Source organism: Arachis hypogaea, chromosome 19, assembly GCF_003086295.3.
Source record: "Arachis hypogaea cultivar Tifrunner chromosome 19, arahy.Tifrunner.gnm2.J5K5, whole genome shotgun sequence".
NCBI classification, from domain to species: domain Eukaryota; kingdom Viridiplantae; phylum Streptophyta; class Magnoliopsida; order Fabales; family Fabaceae; genus Arachis; species Arachis hypogaea.
In genome coordinates this window covers 51,220,304-51,232,475 of record NC_092054.1, presented here as the reverse complement: position 1 = coordinate 51,232,475, position 12,172 = coordinate 51,220,304, and positions in this window count along the sequence as shown.

Here is a 12,172-nt window from a genome sequence, read left to right as displayed (position 1 = left end):
TGTAAGTTGAATTCAATGGATAGCATGCTGCTTGAATTCATTATCCGTGTTCATTTGGCAGATTTGGTGCTGTATTTTAAGCCAGTATTTTTGTTCATTGTTCGAAGAAAGGATGTTATTTGTTGCTGGCTGGTTTAGTTTAAATTACTTTTTGATGTTTTGCTGCTGAAAAATTGGCTTATTTGTTCAATTCATATGAACTCACATATGGCTTTTGTGTTTTAATTGTTAATGAATTCATATGGAATCTAAATTGATTGTTTGAATTTGGGAAATGGCCAATTTACTGCTGAAATGCTGCCAGATTTTTTCTAACCATATCTCATGGATTAATATTGTTTTAATTGATGCAACAAGCCTCTATTTGACGAAATTCTGTGTCAATAGAATCTTGTTTGCAAAATGGATTTGGAAATTTTCTCTTAAGCTTCCTTGCAAGTTTTGGTCATGCTTATAACTTTCTTTGCTTACTTGTGATGTCAACTTACTTTTATGCATTGAATAGTTTTGAATTTTCAACTTGACCATGAGCCTGAAATTCCTTGGAGATTTTGTGCCTCTTTTGCATAAACTCACATGTTTAAAGGTTTTTAATCTATGTGGCTAATTGATTCATTATATTCATGCCTAATTTGCATTAAGTCACGTAGATCATGAGCTTTTCCATTCTTTTTTCAACTTGTGACTTTTATGCCTCATTGAACTTGATGTTGAATGTTTCTTGTTTGACTTATTTTTCAAAGTTTCGATTTTACCAACACCACTTAATACAACCCTAGTGATCTTTACATTGATTGATGACTTGTTTTCATATTGGTTGCTTTTTGGCAATATCATATTTCATCATCAATTACTATATGCATTTCATGGTTGTGAGTATGCTTACACCACTATTTTGTACACTTCTTTTAATTGAGCCGATAACCATCATATCACTAACTTTTGAACCATTTCTCTAACTTCTAACTTGTTTGACCTACTAACTTCTCTTTTGGTTCTCAACTTAACTCTTTTGATCATTCTTTTGAATATGGCGTTTCTTAGGCTCAATGAATAAGCATTGTGCAATTATGGTTTGAATTCTTGGTTTGTGATTTGGTTTCAATTCCGAATTTTGTTACTTGCATTCCAAGAATTCTCTCCTCTTTACTCACTTCATGAGTATGTCTTACCTTAAGTGCTATACATCTACTTGGCTAATTGCTTATACCATATTATATCTGTTTTTCAGGATGTCAGACAAAGGAAAAGCTATAGTCACTACTTCTAAGAAGAGAAAGCACTCTAAAGCCTCTACCCCTTCTCCTTATTGCTAATTATGCTAAGAATCTGCTGAATGATATGGACATAGAGAATCAGCTACTCCCATCCACTGACCCAATCAAGTTCCCCAACCTCTACTATGAGCTTTGCTTCCCTAAATATTGGAAGACGAACCTGAATATTGAGAAGAAACTTGTCCTTCCCAATGATGTGAGAAGCACCATCAACAGCCGTATTCTGGAGTTGGGCTTGGACTTTGTTGATAGGGATTTGGGGAGGATAAATACTTCGTGGGTGAGGGAGTTCTACTGCAACTTCTTTCGTGCCACTCTTGATTCAGTCTAAGTGCGGGGTAGAGAGATTCTGATCACCGAGGCCGCTATTGGGGAGGCATTGCTTTGCCGACCTCGTACTGGTGACCCATGTGCCTGTCAGCCGGCAGAGGTAGCTATCCACTGTATGACTTTTGATTATGAGGCGCTGAAGCACGTGATTGCCACACTTGACGCCCCCTGGGTGATGGATTCTGAGAACAAGAAGCCCAAGGGGATGCTTTTCACTTATCTGTCGAGAGAGGCTAAGACTTGGCAGTATATATTCGCCCATTATGTTTTTCCCACCACTCACTTCTCAGAGATCCCGATGGATATGTTAGTTCTTATTGGCTGTGTCATGGAGGGGAAGGAGGTAGACTTCCCCCGGTTGATCTGGCAGAGCATGTGGTGCGCGCATATCCCTGGCCTCTTGCCATTTCCTACACTGGTCACCAGCATAATTGAGCTAGCTGATGTCCCGTGGAAGGATGATGATGTGACACCACCACCTCCAGATGACGACGATAAAAAGGTTACTATTCTGTGGGGTGGGTGAATGCACGAGAAGCCTCCACCCAGACGCCGTTCTCGAGCCAGAGGAGTGGTAGAGGCAGCTCAGCCCTCATCATCAGCAGCAGCAGCAGGACCCTCCTCTACTTCAGCCGCAGCATCCTTGCCACCACCTCCTGCACCTGAGTCGACATACCTATTGGTACAGCGCCTATTTCGCTTCATGGAGTGCAGCGAGCGTCGTATCATGCGACGTCTCGATCGTATAGACTAGGTGTTCGTATCACAGGGTATTGAGCTACCTTCGCTCCCAGATTCTCCCACCTCCGATGAGCAGGATCACGAGGAGGAGCATGTTGAGGAGCCAATTCATCAGGAGGCACCCCCAGAGACACATGCCACCACAGAGGTTCAGCAACCTCCTGAGGACTCACAGCCACAGCCACAGCCCGAGCCATAGTCTGGTGCTACTGTTGACCCCCATCTCGAGCTTCAGCAGTAGTATCGAGGACGATGCTTCATCCTAAAGTGTGGGGAGGTCACCGTTCGTGACCAATGGATATCATTTATATGGTGAACTTTTAGACATTTATCTTCTAGTTCTGCTACTTTATTTTATTTTGCACTTTATCTTTGAGATCATTTTGGGATTATTGTACATATTTGCTATTGTGGATACCCTTATTTTGGTTGTTGCACACTTTTATTATATATGTGTATATTGCATTTTGGCTTTTGATTGTGATTAGAAAAATATTTTGGATTGTTAAAACCTAGTTGACCCTTTTTGTATAAGAATTGTGTTTTGATTGAAAAGAGGGTAAACTAGCAAAAATTTTTTTAAAATTTTCTAAATCACAACCTTGCAGTAGAATAAGCTTAGTCAATATGATGAAAACTTTCAAGAATTCCATTTCTAGAGCACCACTCCAATTGGTTGAAAATTTTTTTAGAACTTGCTTGATTAATACACTTTGTGGATCATGTTTTGAGCTACGAACACAAGCATGAGAGTTTTGAGCCTAATTGTGTGGTTACATCATATATAACCACTTATTTTCATTCTTGTGTGCATTATTCTCTTCCTATGAGTGTAATCTTTGATTTGCTTGATTCTTAATGTCCATTATTTTATGTATACATGCGTTTATATGATTGAGGCCATTGTTCAAATAGCTCACTTACCCAAATAGCCTACCTTTTATCTTCCATTGTTAGCCAATTTTGAGCTTATGCTTAACCCATTTGTTCTTAATTGTAGCACATTACAATCCTAAGTGAAAAATAATGAATGTCCTTAATTTGAATCTTTGATTAGCTTAGGCTAGTGAGAGTGTTCATCATTTGATTTTGGGAAAGTTGGGAACATTGGGTAGAGATAAAAGTGTATTTTTATATTTGTGTTGAGAATCTTGGGAATTGAGAACATACTCATGTATTAATCATGTGTAAACCATATGCATTAATGTTCTTGTATACATTTTAGTTTGAAATATATATATATATATAAGAAAGAAAAGAAAAGCAATAAAAAGGGGACAAAGTGCCCCAAAGTGAAGTTTAATAATAATCAATGCATATGTGTGGTGATCAAAAGAGAATACATGAGTGTGTGTAAAAGTGAAGAATGGGTAGTTAGGATTGTTTAGAATTGTATAGGTAGTCATAAGTTAGGTGGGACGTTTAAATTAATCAAAGATTCAAATTTCAAGCTCACTTGACCATTGATAAACCCCGATTTTGTGATTTATCTTGTGCTTATTTTGGGGGATTTTATCAATATTTCTCACACTTATTCGCAAGAAATGCATAGTATTGTGTTCACTTCTCAATATTACTCCATGATGGAAAACATGCTTATTTTACCTTAAAATTGCCATATTTTAATCCTCTTCTATTGCCATTCGATGCCGTGATGTATTTGTTGAGTAATTTCGGGAATTATAGGGTAGGAATGACTTAGAAGTGAGGGAGAAAGCATGTACAAAAAGGGAAGAACATGAAGAATTGAAATCTTGGGAGAAGAAGCATCGGCGTGCCCGCGCACTCCACGTGCACTCGTGGATGAGGTTGGCTGGAAGCGGCGCGCAAGGATGGACGCATCCGCGTGGATCAGAAGATTCTCATCGACGCGCACGCGCACTTGGCACGCACGCGTGGATCGCAAAAGCAATCGGCGCGCGCGCACGCATGGCGCACACGCGTGGGAAGCTGCACGTGACCTCATTAAAGGAAATCGTGCCTGGCGATTTCTGAGGCTCATCAGGTCCAATTTCAAGCTGTTTCTGCATGGAAAAGACCCAAGGATGCCAGGGAGGAAAGGGGGGATCAATCATTTTTACACTAAGACACAATTTTAGAGTTTTTGGTTTTTCTTTGGTTATTCTAGAGAGAGAAACCATTGTTCCTCTCTAGATCTAGTTTTAATTTGATCTTCCCTTGTTGGATTGTGAATTGAATCTTGTTAATTACTAGTTTTAATTGTTCCATTTGAACTCCTTGTTACAATTTTGCTTATATCTAGTGATAGTTTTATGAATCCTTGTTAATTGTCATTTTATACCCATTTCATGAATGTTGTGAATCTTGACTTGTTGATGTTGCATTGATGATTTCTATGTTTAGCTTTGTTGTTTGGATGAATGTATCTTGATAATTGTTAGTGGGTACTTGTAGATTTCAATTTAATTGCTATTTTGAACATGTCTTTTGTTAATGCTTACCATGTGTTTGATGAATTGTTTACTTTGATTATGGAGTAGTCTTCTTTACTCTTGGCCTAGGTCAAGGGAATTGGATAAACTTGAGTCATTGGGTCTAATGGATTTGATGATTTGGGAGCCCTTGGTGGTCAATTTGATACTCATTGACGCCAACCCACTACTAATCTAATTAGTAGGTAGGTTGGGACTTATGGGTTGATGTGATCAAAGCCATTTGACGTACTTCAAGTCTAGGAGTAGATATTACGTACTTAAGCCTTTTGGAAGTAGACTTAATGAGCTTGGTTTCTCATAATTGTCAAGATATGGTTGTTAGACAAGGATGGTGACCCCAATTCCCATGCCTAGCCAAGAGTTGCTTTTATTATTCATATTTGAAAACCAAATTTCTCAATTGGTTGCCTTAGTTATAGTTACTTGTTTGGTTTATAATAGAATTAATTGGAATGTTACTTGTTCATTGGAATTGCTCATGTTTCGCTTAGTTAATTGAATTAATTTGTTGCAATTTAAGATTACTTGCTTGTTAAGATTCCCATTTATTTTCATGCTCATAACTCACAACCCCGGATTTCTAACCAATGTTGAAGCACATGTTTGCCCATTCCTTGTGAGATGACCCGAGGTTTGAATACTTCGGTTATTTCTATTGGGGTTGAACTTGTGACAACCAAATCTCTCTTCTAAATTTAACACCCGAGGATTGTTGTTGGTAGAGCTATACTTGCAACGCAATCTTATTGAAGAAAATCTTTACCAATACACCCTTGGGGAACTCCGTCAACCATATGCATCCTACCTTGACCCTAGCCCCATTACAACCTATGGGAAAGCCCTCATGATATTTGTATGCATGCATAGAATAATTGCTGATTGTTAGATGAAAAAAAATCTTAGAAAGCATGATTGTGGGAGAATTGAGTGAATCAACCCCATACACTTGAGTGCCTAGAGCAGATACACATCCGGTGAGGGTTCGATTGCTCAATTACATGTTTCCACCCGTGATCATCTTTTCTTGCAAGTTTGTAAAATCTTCCAATGATTCAATCCAATTGTGGGTTTGCTTTGATTGCTATTGCCTTAGCCCTTGTGCTTGCATATGTATTCTTGGAGATTGATTTATTTTGACTAAGCCATTGCACTCATGTAAATAGGTTGCATATAGATAGATTGCATTTAGTTAGTTTACATTGAATAAATGTTGATACCCCTTGCTTCTTTCTTGATTTTAGTATGAGGACATGCTTAGTTTAAGTTTGGGGAGATTTGATAAACCCCGATTTCGTGGTTTATCTTGTGCTTATTTTAGGGGATTTTATCACCTTTTCCCACATCTATTCAATGAAATAGCATGGTTTTATAATTCTCCCTTGAATTATGCTTAAGTGTAAAAACATGCTTTTTAGGCCCTTAAATTGGTGATTTTAATTCACTTTAATTCCATTCGATGCCTTGATGTGTTTGTTGAGTGATTTCAGGTTCATAAGGCAAGTATTGGATGGAAGAAATGAGGAGAAAAGTATACAAAGTGGAGAATGCATGAAGAAACAAAGATTGAGAATGCATCAATGGGCGCGCACGCGTACAAGGCGCGCGCGCGCAAAAGTGTTTTTGCATAGAGACGCGCACGCATACAAGACGCGTCCGCACGGGTGAAGAAACAGCCAATCGACGCGCACGCGCACATGGCGCGTACGCGCCGATACTAGCACGTGACCCACTTAAAGGAAAAATGCTGGGGGCAATTTCTGAGCTGCCCAAGCCCAAATCCAACTTTTTTCTGAGTGTATTTCATGCATAATTGAAGTCCAAGCAAAGGGGGAGCAATTAGTTAGTCAACATGAGCCTTTAGTTAGTTTTCTAGAGGGAGAAGCTCCCTCTTCTCTCTAGAATTAGGTAGCTTTCATCTTGTTTCTTTTATAATTTCTCATGTCTACATCTTGTCTTTCTTAGTTGTAATGTTAAATTCTCATTTTTCTCTCTTGTATGTTGATGAACATTGTTAGATCCAATTCCCTTTTAATGCAATTTCATGTTTCTATGTTTTCTTTTATATTGATATTGCTTGCTATTATTGATTTCTCATCTATGAAAGTTATGGGTCTCTTTAATTTTATCATTTTGTGATGTTTACTTTTATTGCACACTAGGTGTTTGATATAATGCTTCCTATAGTTTTTGAGTAGTTCTTTTGACCCTTGGCCTAGGCTAAGGGGATTGAGTCATCTTGAGTCTTTGGGCTTCATTGAATTGGTAATTCCAGAACCCTTGGGGATCAATTTGATAACCATTGACTCTAGCCTACTACTAAGTCAATTAGTAGCTAGGTTGGGACTTATGGATTGATGTTGATCAAGCCATTTGACGTACTCCAAGCCTAGGTGTAGACATTACGTACTTAAGGCTTTAGTGAGTAGACCTAATGAGCTCGGTTTGGCATAATTATCAATATATGGTTTGTTGACAAGGATGGTGATCTCAATTACCTAAGTCTTAGCCAAGAGTCCTTTATCTTGCTTATTTTAATTACTTGTTTGATTTACGCGTTTTGTCATTTAATTTCTTGCCCTCTTATTAATCAAACCCCCTTGCATTCTCATAGCTAATAATTGACCACTTCATTGTTATCCTCGTCAGACGATCCGAAGTATAAATACTTAGGGTAATTCTTATTTGGGGTTTGTACATGTGACAAAACCATATCTTAATTTGATGCGAGAGTTGTTTGTTGGTTTGGAGCTATGCTTACAATGAAGTAATTCCTTTCTCTAAGAAAAAAATCTAAACCGACACAAATTCAAACACATCACTTGGCCATAATCTCCATTTGTTGCTGAAGTTGTTGGTGCATCTGTTTGTTTTGTGCCAAGATAGTGTCAACACCTTCAAACTCCAATACTCCTTTCCTTTGAGCTGGTTAGCGTTGTCTTTGATGAGTATAGAAATATTGATTGTTCGCCACTGTGTCTTTGAGGTTTTGGGCTTCTTCAGCTATCATCATAAGTTACAATGAACCTCCTGCTGAATAATCTAAAGCTTCTTGAGCTCTCAATGTCAATCCTTCAAAGAAGTTTTGGAGTCTATCCCCACTAAACATTCCTGGTAGGCACTTCTTGATTAAAGCTTTGTATCTCTCCCAAGCATCATACAGTGACTCTCCATCCAATTGAATGAATGTTTGCACTTTTGTTTTCAGCTTGATGATCCTCTGGGGAGGATAGAACTTGGCTAGGAACTTGTTCACTAGATCCTCCCAATTGTTGATGCTTTCTCTTGGAAATGCCTCCAACCATTGGGTAGCTTTGTCTCTCAGGGAAAATGGAAATAGCAGCAGCTTGTAAATGTTAGGATGCACAACATTGGTCTTCACTGTGTCACATATCCTTAGAAAGGTGGATAGGTGCTGGTTTGGATCTTCCAAGGGGCCTCTTCCATAAGAATAGTTGTTCTGCACCAAGGTGATGAGTTGAGGCTTCAATTCAAAGTTGTTTGCATTGACATTTGGAGTAAGTATGCTACTCCCGTAGTGCCTTAGATTGGGAATGGTATAAGAGGCCAACACCCTCCTTGCAGGTTTAGCATTGTTGATTACTTCTTCTTCATCCTCCATGACCTGCACAATCACAAACAATCCAAATGGAAATTGGATATTCTCATGCCAGAATGTAGTTAGAGGGTTAGTTGACACAATGTGTCAAACAGCTAATGTGCTTAGTAAAAATAAAAAGGAAATGCTTAATCTAGACCACCACCTTACTTAATCATTGTCAATCTAGATTAATCCCCGGCAACGGCGCCAAAAACTTGATGGGTTGAAAATGAATTCCAACACCTAAACTCACCGGCAAGTGTACCGGGTCGCATCAAGTAGTAATTACTCACAAGAGTAAGGTCGATCCCACAGGGATTGATGGATTGAGCAATTTTAGTTAGGTGGTTAATTTAGTTAAGCAAATAGTTGATGATTTGAGTGAATTGTAATTAACAGAAGCTAAATTGCATGAAAGTGAAAGGAGAGGTAGAATTGACAATAAATTAAAGAGCAGAAGAAGTAAAAGAGCTGAATCTTAAAGTGCAAGTAATGTAAATGACTGAAACTTAGATTGCAAGAAATGTAAATGGCTGAAGCTTAAAGTGCAAGAAATGTAAATTGCTTGAATAGTAAAGGGATGTGGGAGCTGGATCTAGAATTTAACAAAGAGAATGTAAAGAGAGATTAAGCAGAGAAGTATAAGATGAACTAAGTTGCTGAAGATCTAAACAGGAAAGTAAAATTTCTTGAAGACAAAACAGAAAGTAAACTTAGCTCAATTTTGAAATCTAAAAGAGAAATTGAAGATCCAAGAGGAGCAATGATATTAGAACAAGGATCTAGATCTCAATTGCACCCTTGATCCAACAGAAAATAAATTGTAGAAGAAATGTAAAAAAACAGCAAATAAAACTCAGATCCAATTCTTAAAACAATTGAGAAGAGAGGTAAAAGATGATTCTCAAACTTAGAATCAATGAAGCTCTTCAATCTCAATTCAAATTCCAAGAATAGATAGCAAGAGTTGCAGAAGAAATAACAATGAAGACAGAAAGCTAAATCCAATTCCAAATCCTTAGAATTATGCAGAAGAAAACAAAGATGAATTTCAGATCAAGGATTGAAACAGAATTCCTTCAATCTCAATCAAAAATTCAAAAACAGAAATTTAAAAATGCAGAAGTAAGAACAAGGAGAAAGAGAACTCAGATCTCAATCCCAATTCCCCCAATTCAAAGCTAAAATGTAAAAGTGAGCTAAAAATAAAACAAAAAATAAAAGAAAGTTCAAAAGTGAAAGTAAAAGTTAAAAAAAGGTCCTCTACAAATCAAACTAACTCCTATTTATACACTTTCTAATTTTGATCTTCAGACTTTGGAGTGGGCTTTTCATGTTGGTAAAGAATTAGATCCAAAATAGCAGTTGAAGTTGGAAAATGGACCAAGGCACCTTCCAGGGGAGCGCTCAGTTAAGAAAGGAAGCGTAGCGCCCTTTGCTTGAAAAATGGATCATGGTGCTGGCTCCAGGGGAGCGCTCAGTTAAGTAAGGTAACTGAGCGCCCAATGTCTTGTCCCGGGCTTTCGAACCAAGCCCCTTTGCATAGCAAAGTAGCGCTCAGTTAAGTAAGTTCACACAGCGCTTCATGCTTTGAGTGAGCTCCCACTTTCGAGCCTTAGTCATTGCAATTTGGCCAATTTCTTCATCAAAGTGGCGCTCAGTTGGGCAAGTTAACTTAGCACCCCTTGCCTTAGAATGAAGCTCCACTTTCGAATCCTGGTGAGTGCATTTTATGCCCATTCCTCATGCCAATTGTTTGTAGCGTGCTCTTGGTCCATGGGTTCGATCCTTGCTTGCTTCATTGCTTGGTGTGGCGCCTTTCTTTTTGGCTTGAGGCTCCTGTTTTGAACCTGGCTGCTCCCATTTTTTTAGTGTCACACTTTGCTTTTTCTTGTGCCAAGCCCACGAAAATGTTAACAAAGTTAACGTAGCGCTCCTTGGAATTGAGCGCTGATGCCTTGTGTTTGAGCATTCCTTGAGCGCTTTGTAGTGACAATCAACATAGCGCCATTGGTCTTGTGTTCATGGCATTACTAATAAGTGCTTCCATTAATGCCTTAGTATTATATGCATGCTTCCATGGTTTTAATAATAATACTAATGCATTAACGTTGCATTCATTCATTCTCCATTGGCATAATAATTAAATGCATCATGTATACATTTCGTTGGCTTTATTAGTCCATAATGCCAATTAACGTAAAGCTTGTTTTCATTGCCAATTGGATTAGAAATCAAAGTAATGCCGTTGCCACTTCATGCATGCTTTCATTATTAATAATGCATGCATGAGGCATCATTAAATGCCACGGCTCCGTGGTCATGGGCCACGCTTTTAAAAGCGTGGCCTAAGGTTCCAAAGCGTGCTTAATCTTCAAAGCATACCTAAAATTCCTTTTTCCACCATTTCTTCACTTACAAGTAATCAAAACATCCAATCAAAGCATCTCCAAATTCACAAGGTTTCTAAATCATTCAAAAACTAACTAATTCTAGCTTAAACCTCATGATTTTATGGCAAATAATTGATGGTTGATTAAATTGACATAGCCATGCAAATCCACTCCAAATCACTTACTTATAATGCAAGAAAGTGCATAAAACCTAATGAAACAAGTGAAAAATGCTTGAAAAGCTAGCATAAGATGACTTGTCATCAACTTCCCTAGGAGAACTAAGCACCAACATGGATTAGTTGAGGATGGGACATCAAGAGCATTCCACCATCCTCTACGAAATAAGAGAAGATCAAAGGGCCATGAGGGAAGATCAAAGATTTATGAGGGAAGAACAGAGGCAAGGGCGTGACATAGAAGAAATCAAGCAGTCCATTGGATCCTCCAGAAGGAGTAGTAGCCGCCATCACTATGGTGGACCCGTTCCCTTAAGCCCCTGTTGCCTATGTTATTTTTTCTGTTTTCCATGTATTTTATCTTATTATCTATTTCTAGTGCATGATCATCTTTATGTCTTGATGCTATGAAATATTCCATGCATCTATCACCTTGCTTAAAAGAAAAATTATTTGAAAAAGAAAAGTAAGATGCATGAATTTCGAGTTATATATTAAGAATAGTTCAATTATTTGATGTGGTGGCATTGCTTTTGTTTTCTGAATGCATGAATGAACAATGCGTGTTTGATGTTGGAGTTAAGAATGTTGGCTCTTGAAAGAATGATGATGAAAGTGAACTGTTATTAGTAATTTGAAAAAATCCAAAAATTGATTCTTGAAGCAAAAAAAAAGAAGTAGAAAAAAAATGCGAAAAAAATAGAGAAAGAAAGAAAAAGAAAAAGCCAGTAGCTCTTTAAACCAAAAGGCAAGAGAAAGGATCCAAGGCTTTGAGTATCAATGGTTAGGAGGGCCTAAAAGAAACTCAATAATATCATTAGGATTCTAAGTTCCTAATGATGCCAACCATTCTGAGCTTCAATTGAAAGTGAGATGCCAAAACTATTCAGAAGCAAAAAGCTACTAGTCCCACTCATCTAATTAAAACTGAGCTTTATTGAAACTCTGAGATTTATTTTATCCAGCTCTTCTTTTAATCCTACTTGTTTCTGGTTGCTTGGGGATAAGCAACAGTTTAAGTTTGGTGTTCTGATGAGGGGATATTTTATACGCTTTTTGGCATCATTTTCATATAGTTTTCATTATGTTTTGTTTAAGTTTTATTCTATTTTCATAGGTTTTATTGCTAAATTCATATTTTTGGATTCTACTTTGAGTTTTTGTGTTTTATGATGGTTTCAGGTATTTTTTGACTGAA